The sequence below is a fragment of the Somniosus microcephalus genome, chromosome 15, assembly GCF_052327205.1.
Source record: "Somniosus microcephalus isolate GS21.2 chromosome 15, FLI_Smic_1.0, whole genome shotgun sequence".
Classification (NCBI taxonomy): Eukaryota; Metazoa; Chordata; class Chondrichthyes; order Squaliformes; family Somniosidae; genus Somniosus; species Somniosus microcephalus.
This window is the reverse complement of record NC_141001.1, coordinates 122,935,537-122,957,437: the sequence shown is the minus strand read 5'-3', so window position 1 is coordinate 122,957,437 and position 21,901 is coordinate 122,935,537. Positions and strand designations below refer to the sequence as shown.

The 21,901-nt window shown below is 49.1% G+C and overlaps 1 protein-coding gene across 6 annotated transcripts in view; it reads right to left on the bottom strand.

The window, feature by feature from the left end:
- Positions 1 to 21,901, bottom strand: part of LOC147107204 (inositol 1,4,5-triphosphate receptor associated 1-like) — a 251,510-nt gene that overhangs the window by 83,859 nt on the left and 145,750 nt on the right. The window lies entirely within an intron of this gene.

Below are 21,901 nucleotides of genomic sequence, written 5' to 3'. Positions count from 1 at the left end.
CGTCGAGTATATTCAAGACTGAGATCGATAGATTTTTGAATATTAAGTGAATCAAGGGATATGGGGATAGTGCAGGAAAGTGGAGTTGAGGTCGAAGATCAGCAATGATCTTATTGAATGGCGGAGCAGGCTCGAGGGGCCAAATGGAGAGTCAGAAAGACCATCAAACTCGCTCCATTCAATATAACCACGCTCGCTCTATCCAGTATACCCACGCTCGCCCCATCCAATACAACCACGCTCGCCCCATCCAATATAACCTCGCCCCATCCAGTATAACCTCGCTCCATCCAGTATAACCTCGCTCCATCCAGTATAACCACGCTCCATCCAGTATAACCTCGCTCGCTCCATCCAGTATAACCTCGCTCCATCCAATATAACCTCGCCCCATCCAGTATAACCTCGCTCCATCCAGTATAACCGCGCTCCATCCAGTATAACCTCGCCCCATCCAGTATAACCTCGCTCCATCCAGGATAACCTTGCTCCATCCAGTATAACCACACTCGTTCAATCCAGTATAACTTCGCTCCATCCAGTATAACCACACTCGCTCCATCCAGTATAACCACACTCGCTCCATCCAGTATAACCACACTCGCTCCATCCAGTATAACCACACTCGCTCAATCCAGTATAACCTTGCTCCATCCAGTACAACCACACTCGCTCCATCTAGTATAACCTCGCTCCATCCAGTATAACCACACTCGCCCCATCCAGTATAACCTCGCTCCATCCAGTATAACCTCGCTCCATCCAGTATAACCTCGCTCCACCCAGTATAACCTCGCTCAATCCAGTATAACCTTGCTCCATCCAGTACAACCACACTCGCTCCATCCAGTATAACCTCGCTCCATCCAGTATAACCACACTCGCCCCATCCAGTATAACCTCGCTCCATCCAGTATAACCACACTCGCTCCATCCAGTATAACCTCACTCCATCCAGTATAACCACACTCGCCCCATCCAGTATAATCTCGCTCCATCCAGTATAACTACACTCGCACCATCCAGTATAACCTCGCTCCATCCAGTATAACCACACTCGCTCCATCCAGTATAACCTCGCTCCATCCAGTATAACCTCGCTCCATCCAATATAACCTCGCTCCATCCAGTATAACCTCCTCGCTCCATCCAGTATAACCACACTCGCTCCATCCAGTATAACCACGCTCCATCCAGTATAACCACACTCGCACCATCCAGTATAACCTCGCTCCATCCAGTATAACCACACTCACTCCATCCAGTATAACCTCGCTCCATCCAGTATAACCTCGCTCCATCCAGTATAACCACACTCGCTCCATCCAGTATAACCTCGCTCCATCCAGTCTAACCTCGCTCCACCCAGTATAACCTCGCTCCATCCAGTAAAACTTCGCTCCATCCAGTATAACTACACTCGCTCCATCCAGTATAACCTCGCTCCATCCAGTATAACCACACTCGCTCCATCCAGTATAACCTCGCTCCACCCAGTATAACCACACTCGCTCCATCCAGTATAACCTTGCTCCATCCAGTATTACCACACTCGCTCCATCCAGTATAACCTCGCTCCATCCAGTATAACCACACTCGCTCCATCCAGTATAACCTCGCTCCATCCAGTATAACCTCGCTCCACCCAGTATAACCACACTCGCTCCATCCAGTATAACCTCGCTCCATCCAGTATTACCACACTCGCTCCATCCAGTATAACCTCACTCCATCCAGTATAACCACACTCGCTCCATCCAGTATAACCTCGCTCCACCCAGTATAACCTCGCTCCACCCAGTATAACCTCGCTCCACCCAGAATAACCTCGCTCCATCCAGTATAACCTCGCTCGCTCCATCCAGTATAACCACACTCGCTCCATCCAGTATAACCTCACTCCATCCAGTATAACCACACTCGCTCCATCCAGTATAACCTCGCTCCACCCAGTATAACCTCGCTCGCTCCATCCAGTATAACCTCGCTCCATCCAGTATAACCCCGATCGCTCCATCCAGTATAACCTCGCTCCATCCAGTATAACCTCGCTCGCTCCATCCAGTATAACCTCGCTCCATCCAATATAACCTTGCTCCATCCAGTATAACCTCGCTCTATCCAGTCTAACCTCGCTCGCTCCATCCAGTATAACCTCGCTCCATCCAGTATAACCTCACTCCATCCAGTATAACCTCACTCCATCCAGTATAACCACACTCGCTCCATGCAGTATAACCTCGCTCCATCCAGTATAACCTCACTCGCTCCATCCAGTCTAACCTCGCTCCATCCAGTATAACCTTGCTCCATCCAGTATAACCACACTCACTCCATCCAGTATAACCTCGCTCCATCCAGTATAACCACACTCGCTCCATCCAGTATAACCTCGCTCCATCCAGTATAACCACACTCGCTCCATCCAGTATAACCTCGCTCCATCCAGCATAACCACACTCGCTCCATCCAGTATAACCTCGCTCCATCCAGTATAACCACACTCGCTCCATCCAGTATAACCTCGCACCATCCAGCAGAACCACACTCGCTCCATCCAGTATAACCTCGCTCCATCCAGGATAACCACACTCGCTCCATCCAGTATAACCTCGCTCCATCCAGTATAACCACACTCGCTCCATCCAGTATAACCACGCTCGCTCCATCCAGTATAACCTCGCACCATCCAGCAGAACCACACTCGCTCCATCCAGTATAACCTCGCTCCATCCAGTATAACCACACTCGCTCCATCCAGTATAACCTCGCTCCATCCAGTATAACCACACTCGCTCCATCCAGTATAACCTCGCTCCACCCAGTATAACCACACTCGCTCCATCCAGTATAACCTTGCTCCATCCAGTATTACCACACTCGCTCCATCCAGTATAACCTCGCTCCATCCAGTATAACCACACTCGCTCCATCCAGTATAACCTCGCTCCATCCAGTATAACCTCGCTCCACCCAGTATAACCACACTCGCTCCATCCAGTATAACCTCGCTCCATCCAGTATTACCACACTCGCTCCATCCAGTATAACCTCACTCCATCCAGTATAACCACACTCGCTCCATCCAGTATAACCTCGCTCCACCCAGTATAACCTCGCTCCACCCAGTATAACCTCGCTCCACCCAGAATAACCTCGCTCCATCCAGTATAACCTCGCTCGCTCCATCCAGTATAACCACACTCGCTCCATCCAGTATAACCTCACTCCATCCAGTATAACCACACTCGCTCCATCCAGTATAACCTCGCTCCACCCAGTATAACCTCGCTCCACCCAGTATAACCTCGCTCCATCCAGTATAACCTCGCTCCATCCAGTATAACCTCGCTCGCTCCATCCAGTATAACCTCGCTCCATCCAGTATAACCCCGATCGCTCCATCCAGTATAACCTCGCTCCATCCAGTATAACCTCGCTCGCTCCATCCAGTATAACCTCGCTCCATCCAATATAACCTTGCTCCATCCAGTATAACCTCGCTCTATCCAGTCTAACCTCGCTCGCTCCATCCAGTATAACCTCGCTCCATCCAGTATAACCTCACTCCATCCAGTATAACCTCACTCCATCCAGTATAACCACACTCGCTCCATGCAGTATAACCTCGCTCCATCCAGTATAACCTCACTCGCTCCATCCAGTCTAACCTCGCTCCATCCAGTATAACCTTGCTCCATCCAGTATAACCACACTCACTCCATCCAGTATAACCTCGCTCCATCCAGTATAACCACACTCGCTCCATCCAGTATAACCTCGCTCCATCCAGCATAACCACACTCGCTCCATCCAGTATAACCTCGCTCCATCCAGTATAACCACACTCGCTCCATCCAGTATAACCTCGCACCATCCAGCAGAACCACACTCGCTCCATCCAGTATAACCTCGCTCCATCCAGGATAACCACACTCGCTCCATCCAGTATAACCTCGCTCCATCCAGTATAACCACACTCGCTCCATCCAGTATAACCACGCTCGCTCCATCCAGTATAACCTCGCACCATCCAGCAGAACCACACTCGCTCCATCCAGTATAACCTCGCTCCATCCAGTATAACCACACTCGCTCCATCCAGTATAACCTCGCTCCATCCAGTATAACCACACTCGCTCCATCCAGTATAACCACACTCGCTCCATCCAGTATAACCTCACTCCATCCAGTATAACCACACTCGCTCCATCCAGTATAACCTCGCTCCATCCAGTATAACCTCGCTCGCTCCATCCAGTATAACCACACTCGCTCCATCCAGTATAACCTCGCTCCATCCAGTATAACCACACTCGCTCCATCCAGTATAACCTCACTCGCTCCATCCAGTATAACCTCGCTCCATCCAGCATAACCACACTCGCTCCATCTAGTATAACCTCGCTCCATCCAGTATAACCACACTCGCTCCATCCAGTATAACCTCGCACCAACCAGTATAACCACAGTCGCTCCATCCAGTATAACCGCGCTCCATCCAGTATAACCACACTCGCTCCATCTAGTATAACCTCGCTCCATCCAGTATAACCACACTCGCTCCATCCAGTATAACCTCGCACCAACCAGTATAACCACAGTCGCTCCATCCAGTATAACCGCGCTCCATCCAGTATAACCACACTCGCTCCATCCAGTATAACCTCGCTCCCTCCAGTATAACCTCGCTCGCTCCATCCAGTATAACCTCGCTCGCTCCATCCAGTATAACCTCGCTCCAGCCAGTATAACCACAGTCGCTCCATCCAGTATAACCTCGCTCGCTCCATCCAGTATAACCTCGCTCACTCCATCCAGTATAACCTCGCTCGCTCCATCCAGTATAACCTCGCTCCAGCCAGTATAACCACACTCGCTCCATCCAGTATAACCTCGCTCCATCCAGTATAACCTCGCTCACTCCATCCAGTGGAGCTGCGGATGGATGAGTTTTGGAGCATTCGTGATGCTGAGAGGGTCGTGGATAGCACGTTTAGTGAGTTGGTCACACCGCAGGTAAGGGCTGCACAGGCAGAAGGGAAATGAGTGACCATCAGGCGGAGCAGTAGAAGCAGGCAGGTAGTGCAGGGGACCCCTGTGGCCATCCCCCTCTCAAACAGGTGTACCGATTTGGATACTGTTGAGGGGGATGACTTACCAGGGGAAGGCAGCGGCAGCCAACTTCCTGGTACCAGGGGTGCTTCTGCTGCTCAGGAAGGGAGGAAAAAGAGTGGAAGAGCAATAGTGGTAGGGGATTCTATCGTAAGGGGAACAGATAGGCGTTTCTGTGGCCGTAGACATGACTCCAGGATGGTTTGTTGCCTCCCTGGTGCCAGGGTCAAGGATGTCACTGAATGGCTGCAGGGCATCCTGAAGAGGGAGGGTGAACAGTCAGAGGTCGTGGTTCACATTGGGACCAACGACATGGGTAGGAAGAGGGATGAGGTCCTGCAACAAGAATTTAGGGAGCTAGGTAGCAGGTTAAAGAGCAGGACCTCAAAGGTTGTAATCTCTGGATTACTCCCGGTGCCACGTGCTAGTGAGTATAGGAATAGGAGGATAGAGCAGATGAATGCGTGGCTAATGAGTTGGTTCAGGAGGGAGGGCTTTAGTTTCCTGGATCACTGGGTCTGCTTCTGGGGAAGGTGGGACTTGTACAAGTCGGACGGGTTGCACCCGAACCGGAACGGGACAAATATCCTTGCAGGGAGGTTTTCTAGCACTGTTCGGGGGGGTTTAAACCCACTTGGCAGGGGGATGGGATACAGAGCGGAGCTATAATAGGGGGTGATGTACAGCCAAATATAGAGGAAAAAACAAGTCAGCTTGGAAGGCAGAGCAAATATGTAACGGCACAAGGGAGTAGGGCAAGGCTGGATGGCATTTATATTTTAATGCAAGGAGTCTTGCGAATAAGGTGGATGAACTGAAGGTGTTGATGAACACATGGGAGTATGATATTGTTGCTATCACGGAGACATGGTTGAGGGAGGGGCAAGACTGGCAGCTCAATATTCCGGGGTATAGAATCTTCAGGCGAGACAGAGGGGGGGGTGGTAAAAGAGGAGGGGGTGTCGCAATATTAATTAAGGAGTCAATTACTGCTGTAAGGAGGGATGATATATTAACAGGTTCCTCTAATGAGGCCATATGGGTAGAACTTAAAAACAAAAAGGGGGCAAGCACTTTGCTGGGAGTGTACTATAGGCCCCCAAACAGTCAGGGGGAGATAGAGGAACAGATATGTAGGCAAATCTCAGAGAAATGTGCAAATAATAATAATGGGTAATAATAGTGGGGGATTTCAACTTCCCCAATATTAACTGGGATAGTCAGAGTGTGAAAGGCTTAGAGGGTGCAGAATTCTTAAAGTGCATCCAGGAGAGCTTTTTGAGCCAGCATGTAGAAAGTCCTACAAGAAAGGGGGCGGTACTGGACCTAATTCTAGGGAATGTGGCCGGGCAAGTGGTAGAAGTGTTAGTAGGTGAGCACTTTGGTGACAGTGACCATAATTCGGTGAGATTTAAGGTAGTCATGGAAAAGGACAGAGATGGACCGGAAATAAAGGTTCTAAATTGGGGGAAGGCCGATTTTAATATGATAAGGCAGGATCTGGCCAAAGTGGACTGGGATCAGCTACTTGTAGGAAAATCCACATCGGAGCAATGGGAGTCTTTCAGAAAGGAAATTGAGAGAGTACAATGGCAACATGTTCCCGTAAAGGTCAAGGGTGGGACCAACAAGCCCAGGGAACCTTGGATGTCAAGGGATATACGAGAATGGATTAGGAAAAAAAGGGGGGCTTTTGGCAGATACAGAGGACTAAAGGCAGAGGAAGCCCTAGAGGAGTATAAAAAGTGCAGGGGGATACTTAAGAAAGAAATTAGGAGAGCGAGGAGGGGCCATGAAATAACACTGGCGAGCAAAATAAATGAAAATCCTAAGGTGTTTTATAAGTATATTAAGGGCAAGAGGATAACTAGGGAAAGAGTAGGGCCCATTAGGGACCAAAGTGGCAATCTGTGTGTGGAGCCAGAAGATGTAGGTGGGGTTTTAAATGAATTTTTTGCATCTGTGTTCACTATGGAGAAGGACGATGTAGACATAGAAATTGGGCAGGGGGACTGTGATATACTTGAACATATTAGCATCGAGAGGGAGGAGGTACTAGCGGTTTTAGCAGGCTTAAAAGTGGATAAATCCCCAGGCCCGGACGAGATGTATCCCAGGCTGCTGTGTGAGGCAAAGGAGGAGATTGCAGGGGCTCTGACACAAATTTTCAAAACCTCTCTGGCCACAGGGGATGTGCCAGAGGACTGGAGAACAGCTAACGTAGTACCATTATTCAAGAAGGGTAGTAGGGATAAACCAGGGAATTACAGGCCAGTGAGCCTAACATCAGTGGCAGGGAAATTATTGGAAAAAATTCTGAGGGACAGAATTAGTCTCCACTTGTAGAGGCAAGGATTAATCAGGGATAGTCAGCATGGCTTTGTCAAGGGAAGATCATGTCTGACTAATTTGAGTGAATTTTTCAAGGGGGTGACTAGGTGTGTGGATGAGGGTAGTGCAGTGGATGTGGTCTACATAGATTTCAGTAAGGCTTTCGATAAAGTCCCGCATAGGAGACTGGTCAAGAAGGTAAGAGCCCATGGGATCCAGGGTGCCTTGGCACATTGGATCCAAAACTGGCTTAGTGGCAGAAGGCAGAGGGTGATGGTCGAAGGTTGTTTTTGTGACTGGAAGCCTGTGTCCAGTGGGGTACCGCAGGGATCGGTGCTGGGTCCCTTGCTGTTTGTGGTCTACATTAATGATTTGGATGTGAATGTAAAAGGTATGATCAGTAAGTTCGCAGATGACACGAAAATTGGTGGGGTGGTAAATAGCGAGGAGGGTAGCCTCAGTCTGCAGGACGATATAGATGGGTTGGTCAGATGAGCGGAACAGTGGCAAATGGAATTTAACCCTGAAAAGTGCGAGGTGATGCATTTTGGAGGGACTAACAAGGCTAGGGAATACACAATGAATGGTAAGACCCTAGGAAAGACAGAGGATCAGAGGGACCTTGGTGTGCATGTACATAGATCCCTGAAGGCAGCAGAACAGGTGGATAAGGTGGTTAAAAAGGCATATGGGATACTTGCCTTCATTAGCCGAGGCATAGAATATAAGAGCAGGGAGGTTATGATGGAGCTGTACAAAACGCTGGTTAGGCCACAGCTGGAATACTGTGTGCAGTTCTGGTCGCCACACTATAGGAAGGATGTGATTGCATTGGAGAGGGTGCAGAGGAGATTCACCAGGATGTTACCTGGGCTGGAGCGCTTCAGCTGTGAAGAGAGACTGGACAGGCTGGGGTTGTTTTCCTTGGAGCAGAGAAGGCTGAGGGGGGACCTGATTGAGGTGTACAAAATCATGAGGGGCATAGAGAGAGTAGATAGAAAGGAACTTTTTCCCTTAGTAGAGGGGTCAATAACCAGGGGGCATAGATTCAAGGTGAGGGGCAGGAGGTTTAGAGGGGATTTGAGTAAGAACTTTTTCACCCAGAGGGTGGTTGGAATCTGGAACTCACTGCCTGAAAGGGTGGTAGAGGCAGGAACGCTCACAACATTCAAGAAGCATTTAGATGAGCACTTCAAATGCCACAGCATACAAGGCTACGGACCAAATGCTGGAAAATGGGATTAGATTAGACAGGGCCTGATGGCCGGCGCGGACGCGATGGGCTGAAGGGCCTCTTTCTGTGCTGTATAACTCTATGACTGTATGACTCTAACCTTGCTCCATCCAGTATAACCTCGCTCCATCCCGTATAACCTCGCTCCATCCCGTATAACTTCGCTCCATCCAGTATAAACTCGCTCCATCCAGTATAACCTCGCTCCATCCAGTATAACCACGCTCGCTCCACCCAGTATAACCTCGCTCCATCCAGTATAACCACGCTCGCTCCATCCAGTATAACCTCGCTCCACCCAGTATAACCTCGCTCTACCCAGTATAACCTCGCTCCATCCAGTAAAACCTCGCTCCATCCAGTATAACCTTGCTCCATCCAGTATAACCACGCTCGCTCCACCCAGTATAACCTCGCTCCATCCAGTATAACCACGCTCGCTCCATCCAGTATAACCACACTCGCTCCATCCAGTATAACCTCGCTCGCTCCATCCAGTATAACCACACTCGCTCCATCCAGTATAACCTCGCTCCATCCATTATAACCTCGCTCGCCCCATCCAGTATAACTTCGCTCCATCCAGTATAACCTCACTCCATCCAGTATAACTTCGCTCCATCCAGTATAACCTCTCTCCATCCAGTATAACCACACTCGCTCCATCCAGTATATCCTCACTCACTCCATCCAGTATAACCTCTCTCCATCCAGTATAACCACACTCACTCCATCCAGTATAACCTCGCTCCATCCAGTATAACCACACTCGCTCCATCCAGTATAACCACACTCGCTCCATCCAGTATAACCTCGCTCCATCCAGTATAACCTCGCTCCATCCAGTATAACCTCGCTCCATCCAGTATAACCTCGCTCCATCCAGTATAACCTCGCTCGCTCCATCCAGTATAACCACACTCGCTCCATCCAGTATAACCACGCTCCATCCAGTATAACCACACTCGCTCCATCCAGTATAACCACACTCGCTCCATCCAGTATAACCTCGCTCCATCCAGTATAACCTCGCTCCATCCAGTATAACCTCGCTCCATCCAGTATAACCTCGCTCCATCCAGTATAACCTCGCTCGCTCCATCCAGTATAACCACACTCGCTCCATCCAGTATAACCACGCTCCATCCAGTATAACCACACTCGCTCCATCCAGTATAACCACACTCGCTCCATCCAGTATAACCTCGCTCCATCCAGTATAACCTCGCTCCATCCAGTATAACCTCGCTCCATCCAGTATAACCTCGCTCCATCCAGTATAACCACACTCGCTCCATCCAGTATAACCTCGCTCCATCCAGCATAACCACACTCGCTCCATCCAGTATAACCACACTCGCTCCATCCAGTATAACCACGCTCCAGCCAGTATAACCACACTCCATCCAGTATAACCTCGCTCCATCCAGTATAACCTCGCTCCATCCAGTATAACCACACTCGCTCCATCCAGTATAACCTCGCTCCATCCAGCATAACCACACTCGCTCCATCCAGTATAACCACACTCGCTCCATCCAGTATAACCACGCTCCAGCCAGTATAACCACACTCGCTCCATCCAGTATAACTTCAAACCATCCAGTGTCACCTCGCTCCATCCAGTATAGCAACGATATAGGTAAAAAGCGGGATGAGGTCCTAAAAGCGGAATATAGGGAATTAGGAGGTAAATTAAAAAATAGGAACTCAAAGTTAGTAATCTCAGGATTGCTACCAGTGGCACGTACTAGTCAGAGTAGAAATAGAAGGATATTTCAGATGAATACATGGCTAGAGGAATGGTGCCAGGGGGAGGGATTCAAATTCCTGGGACATTGGAACCGGTTCTGGGGGAGATGGGACCAGTTCAAACCGGACGGTTTGCACCTGGGCAGGGCCAGGACCGATGTCCTAGGGGGAGTGTTTGCGAGTGCTCTGGGGGAGGGTTTAAACTAAAATGGCAGGGGGTTGGGAACCTGAGCAAGGCGACAGAGGAAAGGGAAACAAGGATAAAAGCAAAAGATAGGAAGGAGAAAAACAAAAGTGGCAGTCAGAGAAATCAACGGTTTAAATCAAACATGGCCACAGTAAATAATAATTCTAATAGGTCTAAGAGCGTTAAAAAAACAAGCCTGAAGGCTTTGTGTCTTAATGCGAGGAGCATTCGTAATAAGGTGGATGAATTAGCTGCGCAAATAGAGGTAAACGAATATAATTTGATTGGGATTACGGAAAGATGGCTCCAGGGTGGCCAAGGCTGGGAACTCAACATCCAGGGGTATTCAATATTCAGGAAGATAGGCAAAAAGGAAAAGAGGTGGGATAGCATTGCTGGTTAAAGAAGGGATTAACACAATTGTAAGGAAGGATATTAGCTCTGACGATGTGGAATTTGTATGGGTAGAACTGAGAAATACCAAGGGGCAGAAAACGTTAGTGGAATGGTATATAGACCTCCAAACAGTAATGCGGAGGTTGGGGACGGCATGAAAAGGTAAATTAGAGAAGCATGCAATAATGGCACAGCAGTCATCATGGGTGACTTTAATCTACATATAGATTGGGCTAACCAAATTAGTAACAATACTGTGGAGGAGGAATTCCTGGAGTGTTTAAGGGATGGTTTCTTGGACCAATATGTCGAGGAACCAACCAGAGATCAGGCCATCTTAGACTGGGTATTATGTAACAAGAAAGGATTAATTAGCAATCTTGTTGTACGAGGCCCCTTGGGTCGGAGCGATCATAATATGATCGGATTCTTCATTAAGATGGAGAATGAAGTAATCAGCTCAGAGACTAGGGTCCTAAATTTAAATAAAGGAAACTACGATGGTCTGAGGCGCGAGTTGGGTAGGATTGATTGGGGAATGTCATTCAAAGGGTTGACGGTGGATAGGCAATGGCAAACATTCAAAGACCGCATGGATGAACTACAGAATTAGTTCATCCCAGTTTGGCATAAAAATAAAACAAAAAAGGTGACTCAACCGTGGCTAACAAGGGAAATTAGGGATAGCATAAGATCCAAGGAGAGGACATATAAATTGGCCAGAAAAAGCAGTAAACCTGAGGATTGGGAGCAGTTTAGGATTCAACAAAGGAGGACAAATGAGGACACATCCTGTGTCCCTGACAACTACATGTGCAGGAAGTGCATCCAGCTGCAGCTACTGACAGACCACATTGCAGCACTGGAGCTGCGATTGGATACATACTGGAGCGTTCACGATGCTCGGGACATCGTGAATAGCACGTTTACGGAGTTGGACACACCGCAGGTAGAGGTTGGACAGGCAGAAAGGGAACAGGTGACCAACAGGCAGAGTACTAGGCGCAGGCAGGTAGTGCAGGGGTCCCCTGTGGACATCCCCCTCTCAAACAGGTACACCACTTTGAGTGCTGTTGGGGGGGGTGGCTTATCAGAGGAAAGCAGCAGCAGCCAACTTCCTGGCACCAGGGGTGGCTCTGCTGCACAGGACGGGAGGAAAAAGAGGCGTAGAGCTATAGTAATAGGGGGTTCTATTGTAAGGGGAATAGATAGGCGTTTCTGCAGCCGCAAACGCGATTCCAGGATGGTGTGTTGCCTCCCTGATGCAAGGGTCAAGGATGTCTCAGAGCGGCTGCAGAACATCTTGGAAGGGGAGGGTGAACAGCCAGTTGTCGTGGTGCATAGAGGTACCAACGATATAGGTAAGAACTGGGATGAGGTCCTAAAAGCTGAATATAGGGAGTTAGGAGGTAAATTAAAAAATAGGACCTCAAAGGTAGTAATCTCAGGATTGCTACCAGTGCCACGTGCTAGTCAGAGTAGAAATAGAAGGATATTTCAGATGAATACGTGGCTGGAGGAAAGGTGCAACGGGGAGGGAGTCAAGTTCCTGGGACATTGGAACCGATTCTGGGGGAGGTGGGACCAGTTCAAACCAGGCGGTTTGCACCTGGGCAGGGCTGGAACCGATGTCCTGGGGGAGTGTTTGCTAGTGCTCTGGGGGAGGGTTTAAACTAAAATGGCAGGGGGTTGGGAACCTGAGCAGGGAGACAGAGGAAAGGGATACAAGGATAAAAGCAAAAGATAGGAAGGAGAAAAACAAAAGTGGCAGTCAGAGAAATCAACGGTTTAAATCAAACGTGGCCACAGTAAATAATAATTCTAATAGTTCTAAGAGCGTTAAAAAAACAAGCCTGAAGGTTTTGTGTCTTAATGCGAGGAGCATTCGTAATAAGGTGGATGAACTGGCTGCACAAATAGAAGTAAATGAATATGATTTGGTTGGGATTACGGAAACGTGGCTCAAGGATGGCCAAGGCTGGGAACTCAACATCCAGGCGTATTCGATATTCAGGAAAGATAGGCAAAAAGGAAGGGGAGGTGGGGTAGCATTACTGGTTAAAGAAGGGATTAACACAATTGTAAGGAAGGATATTAGCTCTGATGATGTGGAATCTGTATGGGTAGAATTGAGAAATACTAAGGGGCAGAAAACGTTAGTGGGAGTGGTATACAGACCTCCAAACAGTAAGGGATGGCATTAAAAGGGAAATTAAAGAAGCCTGCAATAAGGGCACAGCAGTAATCATGGGTGACTTTAATCTACATATAGATTGGGCTAACCAAATTAGTAACAATATTGTGGAGGAGGAATTCCTGGAGTGTTTACGGGATGGTTTCCTGGACCAATATGTCGAGGAACCAACCAGAGATCAGGCCATCTTAGACTGGGTATTATGTAACGAGAAACGATTAATTAGCAATCTTGTTGTACGAGGCCCCTTGGGTCGGAGCGATCATAATATGATTGAATTCTTCATTATGATGGAGAATGAAGTAGTTGACTCAGAGACTAGGGTCCTAAATTTAAATAAAGGAAACTACAATGGTCTGAGGCGCGAGTTGGGTAGGATTGATTGGGGAATGTCACTCAAAGGGTTGACGGTGGATAGGCAATGGCAAACATTCAAAGACTGAATGGATGAACTACAGAATTTGTTCATCCCAGTTTGGCATAAAAATAAAACAAAAAAGGTGACTCAACCGTGGCTAACAAGGGAAATTAGGGATAGCATAAGATCCAAGGAGAGGACATATAAATTGGCCAGAAAAAGCAATAATCCTGAGGATTGGGAGCAGTTTAGGATTCAACAAAGGAGAACAAAGGGATTAATTAAGAAGGGGAAAATAGAATATGAGAGTAAGCTTGCTGGGAACATAAAAACTGACTGTAAAAGCTTTTATAGATATGTGAAGAGAAAAAGATTGGTGAAGTCAAGCGTAGGTCCCTTGCAGTCAGAATCAGAGGAATTTATAATGGGGAACAAAGAAATGGCAGACCAACTAAATACATATTTTGGTTCTGTCTTCACAAAGGAGGACACAAATAACCTCCCAGAGATGCCGGGGAACATAGGGTCTGATGAAAGGGTGGAACTGAAAGAAATCAGTATTTGTAGGGAAATGGTGTTAGGAAAATTGATGGGACTGAAGGCCGATAAATCCCCTGGGCCTAATAATCTACATCCCAGGGTACTTAAGGAAGTGGCCCTAGAAATAGTAGATGCATTGCTGGTCATCTTCCAGAACTCCATAGACTCTGGAACAGTACCCATGGATTGGAGGGTAGCTAATGTTACCCCACTATTCAAAAAAGGTGGTAGAGAAAAAGCGGGGAATTATAGACCGGTAAGCCTGACATTGGTAGTGGGGAAAATGCTAGAGTCCATTATAAAAGATGTAATAGCAGAGCACTTGGAAAACAGTGACAGGATCTGACAAAGACAACATGGATTTAGAAAAGGTTAAATCATGCTTGACTAATCTACTGGAATTTTTTGAGGATGTAACTGGTAAAATAGATAAGGGAGAACCAGTGGATGTGGTGTATTTGGACTTTCAGAAGGTTTTCGATAAGGTCCCGCATAAGAGATTAGCGTGCAAAATTAAGGCACATGGGATTGGGGGCAAGGTATTGACTTGGATAGAGAACTGGTTGGCGGATAGAAAGCAAAGAGTTGGAATAAACGGGTCGTTTTCCGAGTGGCAGGCAGTGACGAGTGGGGTACCGCAAGGATCGGTCCTTGGACCCCAGCTGTTCACAATATATATTAATGATCTGGATGAGGGAATTGGATGTAATATCTCCAAATTTGCAGACGACACAAAGCTGGGTGGGAGGGTATGCTGTGAGGAGGATGTCGTGAAACTCCAGTACGATTTGGACAGGTTGGGTGATTGGGCAGAAACATGGCAAAAGCACTATAATGTGGATAAATGTGAGGTTATCCACTTTGGTGGCAAAAACAGGAAGGTGTGGCAGAGCCACTAAGGGACTCCGATCAAATGTATATAATTCCCTTTAACAATATGTTAACTACAGCCTGAGTCTGTATCTTTGTATATACTGTTTGCATGTACAGAGCGCGGTCCCTTTAAGAGCGCGGGCAAACGTGGTGACGTCATGCCGTTCATCACATGATCCCCCATTGGTGGGAAAAACGTGATGACGTCATGACGCCAGCCACGGGACCGTCCAAGCAGTCCTCGTGGAGCTTCCGAACTGACTAGACCTGTATATGTAGTTTTCTTGTATCTGTTTGTTAAACTCAATTAGTTTCACATTAAACATCGTTTGTTTGATCGCCTAAGTTGACCTCAGTCTCTTGATAGGAACTAGACATTCCTACATTGGTGACCCCGACTTTTGCGAAAGGTTTTCGCAGAAGGAACGAAGCATGGAAACGAACGCCGTTGCATTGAAGCTGCCGCAATTCTGGGAGCAACAAGCGACCGCCTGGTTCATCCAGGTCGAAGCCCAGTTTGCATTACGGAACATCGTTGCGGATCAGACCCGATATTTTTACGTGGTCTCTGCACTCGACAGCTCCACCGTGTCGTGGATCGTCAGCCTGCCTGACACCCCCCGGACGACCGCAAGTATGAAACAATCAAGGCACGGTTGTTACAGGTCTTCAGGCTCACAAAGTCGGAGTGCGCCCGCCGACTGCTCGCTATGCCCAGCCTCGGGGACTCCAAGCCGTCTGAGCTCATGAGCCAAATGCTCACGCTCCTTGGCTCCGAACCGGAATGCTTCCTCTTTAGGGAGCTCTTCCTCAGTCAGTTACCGGAGCAATACAAGCTGCCCTGGCCAGGTCCGAAGTCTCAGACTGCGCAGCGCTTGCTGCCGAAGCGGACAAGATTTTCGCGGTGACGCAGCAGTACTGCGCTGCCACGAGGTGCCCATCCCCCACAGACGCCACCCCAACTCCTCAACCTTCGGGGCTGTGCTCCTAACACGCGCGGTTTGGCGCGAAAGCCAGATGTTGCCGTCCTCCCTGCAGCTTCTCTCCCAAAAAAAAACAACTGCAACCCCGGCAAAAGAAGAACGGGTCTGACGGGTGCCCCGTGGCTGCGATGGCAATCGGAAATTCTGGCAAGCTGTTGTTCATCATCGATTCCATCTCTGGTCGGCGATTCCTATGCGACACTGGCGCACAGTGCAGCATTATACCCGTGTCCGCTATTGATGTTCAAGCTGGGAGGCACGGCCTCTCACTAGAAGCAGCTAACGGCGGAGCTATCCGGACCTTCGGCAAACGGCGGGTCCAGGTGTGCTTCGGCGGCCAGCAATTTGTTTGGGAATTTGTTATGGCCAGGGTTTCACACGTCATCCTCGGCGTGGATTTCCTGTGCGCCAACGGCCTCCTGGTCGATGTGAGGAACCGGCGGCTGATCAACGCGGCCACATTCCACTCCATTCCTTGCCACCGTGGCACCACCATGTTGCGCACCGTCTCCTGCACTTTCCCAACTCCGGACGAGTTCGCTCGCCTGCTCGGTGAATTTCCGGACCTGACCAGACCTACGTTCTCCTCTATGGCCAGGAAGCATGGTGTGGAACACCACATCACTACCACCGGCCCCCCGGTCCACGCGCGGGCCCGGCGCCTCGAACCTGGCAAGCTGGCGGTCGCGAAGGCGGAGTTTGCTACGATGGAACGCCTGGGGATTATTCGCCGGTCCAATAGTCCCTGGTCTTTGCCTCTCCACATAGTACCGAAACCTGGCGGCGGATGGCAGCCATGCGGCGACTATCGGCGACTTAACGACGCTACCACTCCTGATCGATACCCGATCCCCCACATTCAGGATTTCTCTGCCCATTTGGCTGGGAACACCGTGTTTTCCAAGGTGGATCTGGTCCGAGGCTACCACCAGGTCCCGGTACACCCGCAGGACGTGCAGAAGACCGCAGTCATCACCCCATTCGGCCTTTTTGAATTTCTGAGGATGGCTTTTGGGTTGAAGAATGCTGCCCAGGCTATCCAGTGCCTCATGGACTCCGTGCTGCGGGACCTCAAGTTACTTTTCGTCTATTTAGACGACATCCTCGTGGCCAGTCGAAATAAGGAGGAACACATCGCGCACCTACGCACCCTCTTTCGTCGCCTCAGCCAACACGGCCTGATTCTCAAACCGGCCAAGTGTCAGTTTGGTCTGCCCCACATTGATTTCCTAGGACATCGCATTACATCGGAGGGATCGGTGCCTTTGCAAGCAAAGGTAGAGGCGGTGACATCCTTTCCGCGCCCGCAGACCATCAAGGCCCTGCAGGAGTTCCTCGGGATGGTAAATTTTTACCACCGCTTTGTGCCTAAGGCAGCTCTGCTCATGCAGTCCCTGTACGAGGTCCTCAAGGGCAAGTCTGGCAAGGACCCGGTAAGCTGGACGGTCGACATGGACCGGGTGTTCGTTGACACAAAAAGCGCCCTTGCCAACACGACCATGCTGGCGCACCCGCTGCCAAGTGCCACCATCGCCCTCACCACCGACGCGTCAGACTACGCCATCGGTGCAGTGCAGGAACAGTGGGTAAATGGAACGTGGCAACCGCTGGCATTCTTCAGCCGTCAACTACGGCGAAATGAGCGGAAGTACAGTACCTTCGACCGGGAGTTGCTGGCTCTTTTTCTGGCTATCCGCCATTTCCGGTTCTTGCTGGAAGGACGTCCTTTCACAGCTTTTGTAGACCATAAGCCACTAACGTTCGCAATGGCCAAGACTGCCGAACCGTGGTTAGCCCGACAACAGCGTCAGTTAACGCTTATCTCTGAATTCACTACTGATATTCAGCACGTGGCTGGTAAAGACAACCTGGTGGCGGATTGCCTCTCCCGCGCGACCGTTCAGGCAGTCCAGCTCGGCATCGACTATGCCCTCATGGCTGTGGATCAAGCCTGGGATCCAGAGGTGCAACCTTAACGAACCAGCCCCTCTAGCCTCCAAGCAGCTGACGTCAAATTCCACGCCGCAGGGTCCACGCTACTTTGTGACGTCTCCGTAGGAGATCCTCGCCCTATCGTGCTGGTCGCCTGGCGCCGAAAAGTGTTTGACGCCATACACGGGTTGTCACACCCTGGCATGAAGGCCTCGCAAAGGCTGATGTCGTCCAAGTTCGTTTGGCAGGGCATGCATATGGATGTTCGCGACTGGGCCAACACCTGCGTGGTCTGCCAAAAGGCCAAGGTGCAGCGTCACGTCAAAGCTCCATTGGCCACCTTCGCTGTTCCAGAGCGACGGTTCGATCACGTGAATGTGGACCTGGTGGGGCCACTTCCACCTTCTCATGGGTTTACACATATCCTTACGATGGTAGACCGCACCACTAGATGGCCACAGGCAGTTCCCTTGTCATCCACCACTTCGGCAGACGTAGCCAGGGCATTCATCTCCTCTTGGGTCGCCCGTTTCAGGGTACCGGCGGACATCTCTTCTGATCGTGGACCGCAATTTTCCTCTGAGCTCTGGAACGCAGTGGCTCAGGGGCTCGGCATCAAGCTACATTGCACCACAGCCTACCATCCACAGGCGAACGGCCTGTGCGGACGGTTTCACAGGTCGCTCAAAGCCGCATTGAGGGCCAGCCTCCAAGGCGCTGGGTGCGTGGACAGGCTACCATGGGTCCTGTTGGGTCTTCGCACGGCACCCAAGGAAGATCTTCGCTCGTCCTCGGCAGAGCTCGTCTATGGCCAGCCGCTACGCGTACCAGGGGATTTCCTTCCGACTCCAACAGAGCCATGGTCCGCATCCAATCAACTCATCAGCCACCAGGAGGCAGCCAGGTGTTTTGCACCAGTACCAACGTCGCATCACGGCTTCCAGAGCTTCCGAACTGACTAGACCTGTATACGTAGTTTTCTTGCATCTGTTTGTTAAACTCAATTAGTTTCACATTAAACATCGTTTGTTTGATCGCCTGAGTTGACCTCAGTCTCTTGATAGGAACTAGACATTCCTACAAAGGCAGATTATTATTTGAATGGCAATAGATTGGGAGAAGGGGAAGTGCAAAGAGACCTGGGTGTTCTTGTGCACCAGTCGCTGAAGGTAAGCATGCAGGTGCAGCAGGTGGTTAAGAAGGCAAATAGAATGTTGGCCTTCGTAGCGAGAGGATTCAAGTACAGGAACAAGGATGTCTTGCTGCAACTGTACAGGGCCTTGGTGAGACCGCACCTTGAGTATTGTGTGCAGTTTTGGTCGCCTTATCTGAGGAAGGACGTTCTTGCCATGGAAGGAGTGCAGCGAAGATGCACCAGGCTGATACCTGGGATGGCAGGAATGACGTATGAGGAGAGATTGTGTTGATTGCGCTTATACTCACTGGAGTTTAGAAGATTGAGAGGTGATCTCATCGAAACCTATAAAATTCTGCCAGGCCTGGACAGACTAGATGCAGGAAGGATGTTTCCGATGGTTGGGGAGTCCAGAACCAGGGGTCATAGTCTAAGGATAAGGGGTAAGCCATTTAGGACAGAGATGAGGAGGAATTTCTTCACCCAGAGAGTGGTGAACCTGTGGAATTCTCTGCCACAGAGGCCGATGGAGGCCAGTTCATTAAATATATTCAAGAAGGAGTTGGATATATTTCTTAAGGCTAAAGGGATCAAGGGATATGGGGAGAAGGCAGGGACAGAGTACTGAATTTGGATGATCAGCCATGATCTCATTGAATGGCGGAGCAGGCTCGAGGGGCCAAATGGCCTACTCCTGCTCCTATCTTCTATGTTTCTATGTTTCCATTAATTAAGAAAGGGAAAATAGAATATGAGAGTAAGCTTGCTGGGAACATAAAAACTGACTGTAAAAGCTTTTATAGATATGTGAAGAGAAAAAGATTGGTGAAGTCAAGCGTAGGTCCCTTGCAGTCAGAATCAGAGGAATTTATAATGGGGAACAAAGAAATGGCAGACCAACTAAATTCATACTTTGGTTCTGTCTTCACAAAGGAGGACACAAATAACCTCCCAGAGATGTCGGGGAACATAGGGTCTGATGAAAGGGAGAAACTGAAAGAAATCAGTATTTGTAGGGAAATGGTGTTAGGGAAATTGATGGGATTGAAGGCCGATAAATCCCCAGGGCCTGATAATCTACATCCTAGGGTACTTAAGGAAGTGGCCCTAGAAATAGTTGATGCTTTGCTGATCATCTTCCAGCATTCGATGGAATCTGGAACAGTACCCATGGATTGGAGAGTAGCTAATGTTACCCCACTATTCAAAAAAGGTGGTAGAGAGAAAACAGGGAATTACAGACCGGTAAGCCTGACATTGGTAGTGGGGAAAATGCTAGAGTCCATTATAAAAGATGTAATAGCAGAGCACTTGGAAAACAGTGACAGGATCTGACAAAGTCAACATGGATTTAGAAAAGGTAAATCATGCTTGACTAATCTACTGGAATTTTTTGAGGATGTAACTGGTAAAATAGATAAGGGAGAACCAGGGGATGTGGTGTATTTGGACTTTCAGAAAGCTTTTGATAAGGTCCCGCATAAGAGATTAGCGTGTAAAGTTAAGGCACATGAGATTGGGGGCAAGGTATTGACTTGGATAGAGAACTGGTTGGCAGACAGAAAGCAGAGTTGGAATAAACGGGTCCTTTTCCGAGTGGCAAGCAGTGACTAGTGGGGTGCCGCAGGGATCGGTCCTTGGGCCCCAGCTATTCACAATATATATTAATGATCTAGACAAGGGAACTAGATGTAATATCTCCAAATTTTCAGACGACACAAAGCTGGGTGGGCGTGTGTGCTGTGAGGAGAATGCTGAGAAACTCCAGGATGATTTGGACAGGTTGGGTGATTGGGCAGAAGCATGGCAGATGCAATATAACGTGGACAAATGCGAGGTTATCCACTTTGGTGGCAAAAACAGGAAGGCAGATTATTATCTGAATGGCAATAGATTGGGAGAAGGGGAAGTGCAACGAGACCTGGGTGTCCTTGTGCACCAGTCGCTGAAGGTAACCATGCAGGTGCAGCAGGCGGTTAAGAAGGCAAATGGTATGTTGGCCTTCGTAGCGAGAGGGTTTGATTACAGGAACAAGGATGTCTTGCTGCAGTTGTACAGGGCCTTGGTGAGACCACATCTTGAGTACTGTGTGCAGCTTTGGTCGCCTTATTTGAGGAAGGATGTTCTTGCCATGGAGGGAGTTCAGCGAAGATTCACCAGGCTGATACCTGGGATGGCAGGAATGACGTATGAGGAGAGATTGGGTCGATTGGACTTGTACTCGCTGGAGTTTATAAGAATGAGAGGGGATCTCATTGAAACTTATAAAATTCTGACAGGACTGGACAGATTAGATGCGGGAAGGATGTTCCCAATGGTCAGGGAGTCCAGAACCAGGGGTCACAGTCTAAGGATAAGGGGTAGGCCATTTAGGACAGAAATGAGGAGGAATTTCTTCACCCAGAGAGTGGTGAACCTGTGGAATTCTCTACCACAGATGGCAGTGGAGGCCAATTCATTTAAATATATTCAAGAAGGAGTTGGATATATTTCTTAAGGCTAAAGGGATCAAGGGATATGGGGAGAAGGCAGGGACAGGGTACTGAATTTGGATGATCAGCCATGATCGCATTGAATGGCGGAGCAGGCTCGAGGGGCCGAATGGCCTACTCCTGCTCCTATGTTTCTATAACCTTGCTCGCTCCGTCCAGTATAACCTCGCTCCATCCTGCATAACCTCGCTCCGTCCAGTATAACCTCGCTCCATCCAGTATAACCTCGCTCGCTCCATCCAGTATAACCTCCCTCGCTCCATCCAGTATAACCCCACTCTATCCAGTATAACCTCCCTCGCTCCATCCAGTATAACCCCACTCTATCCAGTATAACCTCCCTCGCTCCATCCAGTATAACCTCGCTCCATCCAGTGTA